Raw genomic sequence first — 3,081 nt, 5'->3', positions numbered from 1 at the left:
AGTGAAAGGGAGCAAGAGTCCAGCAGCACCTTAAAGACTAACAAAGTTTCTCTCAGGGTAGGAGCTTTCTTGAATGTATAGATTCTAATGACTTCTATATTTTTGGGGATGGATTTAAGATTGCTGTGCAGGGCAAGCATCTTTAACCACCAGTAATGCTGTGAACTCCACACTTTATGTGGCAAATCACCAGTGTCTCATTATCAGTGCTGATATCTCTACTACTACTACCCTACTACCTACTCAGGGGGTGTGGCATATGCAAATGTTATGCTAATGAGTTGTGCTAATAAGCTCCTGCACCTCTTTTTCTACGAAATGACCCTTGCTTAAACGTCTTTGTGAAAAAAGGGATCAGTATCTGTTAGTTTTTTCATCTAGGCATGATTGTAGATAATCTGGTATGTGGGAACAATATAGGAATAAAGCACATTCCTTTAATTTAATTTTGGGGATCATCTCAAATCTGAGGTCTCTGCCTGGATAATCCAGAGCCAACAATTTGATAAACTGGCCACTAAATTATAATATCTGTCATACTGACTTAAACCTCAAAGAAGAGAAGTCATGGAACAAATGTTATATTTGAATCTGCCAAGACTTGAACTGCTTTACACAGCTGGATGGCTGTGTAGAGGAGCAGCTAGCTCTGCATAATGGCACATTCATGGTGAAAATCAGTTCTGCATAACCATTTACTAAATACACTGTCACTTAGTTGAGTATGACAGCCAGCATGGTGTCGTGGTTAAGAGCAGCAGACTTTAATCTGGAGAACCGGGTTTGATTCCCAACTCTTCCTCCACATGCAGCCAGCTGGGTTACCTTGAGCCAGTCACAGTTCTCTCAGAACTCTTTCAGCCCCACCTACCTCACGGGTGCAGCGGCAGGAGAACCAGGGCCCCCTCCCTGGCCACCAGGTGCTCCTGTGCGGCCCCTTTGCTGGGGCACAGCAGTCCAGTCAGGGGAGGGGGGGCCTTGCAGCGTGCCAGGCTGCTGCCACTCACCCAGTGACCCTCCTTGGAGGCACAGCTTGGGTGCAAATCCCAATGGGTTGCTCTGCTGCAGCAGGAAGACACTTGGGAGCGGAGCAGCCGGCCCAGCAACAGGCACGCGGTGGTCAAGCTGAAAACGGGAGGCGCCTCCAGGGCACAGCTGCCTCCTGTCTCGTGAGGGGGGGGGGCTTGGCTTGGCCGCAGGAGCCCCCTTGCTGAAAATGGGGAGCTGCTGCTGCTATGCCTCAAATTGGGGCAGAGGGCTCTTCCCAGACTTTTGTGGGTACCTTCACCTTCCTCCTGACCCCTGAGCTGGAAGGAAGGATGGGCGGGCAGATGGCCTGGCCGGCGGTTGCCCTGAGGCTCTTTGGCGATGTTGCCCTTTGTCAGAGAGGAAGGGCTGAAATGGTCTGAGCTGAGGCCGGGCTCAAGGGGAATCTTGTCCCTCCCAGACCGGGGAAGATGGCCGATGGGGTCGCCAAGAGTCGGACTCGACTGTGCAACTGAACAACAACAAAATGTTAAGATTTCCTGTTGAGATCTTGCTCTAACTCCCCCCACTTTTGGAGGTATGATCAGGCAGAGGCAGTACCTTCTCAGTGGTGCCATCCAGAAGGCCAGTCCATTACACCGTTGTTTTTAGATCCCAGTTCAAAATGTATTTATTTGTACTTCATTTATTAGATATACACTGTTGATGAGTTTGCTTTTGTTTGATGTATTTTCTCTTTTCCTTTGTTACTAGCTATCTTGGAAGCCTAACAGTGCAATCTTAAGAACACTTTCCTGGGAGTAAGACCCAGTGAATAAAAGGAAGTGTGCTTTTAAGTAGACCTGTTTAAAACTGCTCCCTAAATTGGGTAGAATAAAAGTCTTTTATATGGATAAATAAAATACTTCACAATACACAATTTTCTCAGTGATCACCTATTATATTCCTTTCATTGAAGGTTATCGTTATTCCTTAAACGCAAGGCTCATTTTGAGCTGGAGTGGGCCGGAGCAGAGCTCCAGCAGTGATGGAAGGCCCCCCCCCGCCTGGCCCTGCCCTCGACCTGCCGCGGGACTGGCTCCTGGCGTCTCCCCTGTCTGCTCGCCGGCCGGTCCCACCTCCTTGCTTCCTGCCACCCACACCCCTCTGGGCCGCAGCTGGGTTTGGGCATGCCCCCGGCAGCTGCCCTCCCATCGCTGCAGCTGGGGCGCTCTGTCCGCACTTCCTCTCCAGCGGGGCAGCTGTATGCCGAGAGGGGTCATTCATTCGGGGAGGGGTCTGGTCTTACCTGCCAGGCCGACAGGCAAAGAAGTTTTGTTGGCGGGGAGATGGAAGTCGTGGCTTCCTCTGAGCCTGGGCACCTCTCTCTGGTGGGTGCAGCGGCAGGAGAACCAGGCCCCCCTCCCTGGCCACCAGGTGCTCCTGTGCGGCCCCTTTGCTGGGGCACAGCAGTCCAGTCAGGGGAGGGGGGGCCTTGCAGCGTGCCAGGCTGCTGCCACTCACCCAGTGACCCTCCTTGGAGGCACAGCTTGGGTGCAAATCCCAATGGGTTGCTCTGCTGCAGCAGGAAGACACTTGGGAGCGGAGCAGCCGGCCCAGCAACAGGCACGCGGTGGTCAAGCTGAAAACGGGAGGCGCCTCCAGGGCACAGCTGCCTCCTGTCTCGTGAGGGGGGGGGGCTTGGCTTGGCCGCAGGAGCCCCCTTGCTGAAAATGGGGAGCTGCTGCTGCTATGCCTCAAATTGGGGCAGAGGGCTCTTCCCAGACTTTTGTGGGTACCTTCACCTTCCTCCTGACCCCTGAGCTGGAAGGAAGGATGGGCGGGCAGATGGCCTGGCCGGCGGTTGCCCTGAGGCTCTTTGGCGATGTTGCCCTTTGTCAGAGAGGAAGGGCTGAAATGGTCTGAGCTGAGGCCGGGCTCAAGGGGAATCTTGTCCCTCCCAGACCGGGGAAGATGGCCGGGGAGCCAAGTTTGAAGTGGAGGAGCCCCGAGGGATGCCCTGTGCCATCCAGTCTGTCCAGGTGTTTACTCAGGATCGAGGCCCAAGGGGGCTGGCTGGTGTGGAGTGGAAAAGCTAAAGAGAGCATGCCAGAG

Source organism: Gekko japonicus, unplaced genomic scaffold (assembly GCF_001447785.1).
Source record: "Gekko japonicus isolate JY-2015 unplaced genomic scaffold, Gekko_japonicus_V1.1 scaffold126, whole genome shotgun sequence".
Lineage (NCBI taxonomy): Eukaryota > Metazoa > Chordata > Lepidosauria > Squamata > Gekkonidae > Gekko > Gekko japonicus.
Note: the sequence above shows the minus strand (reverse complement) of the source record.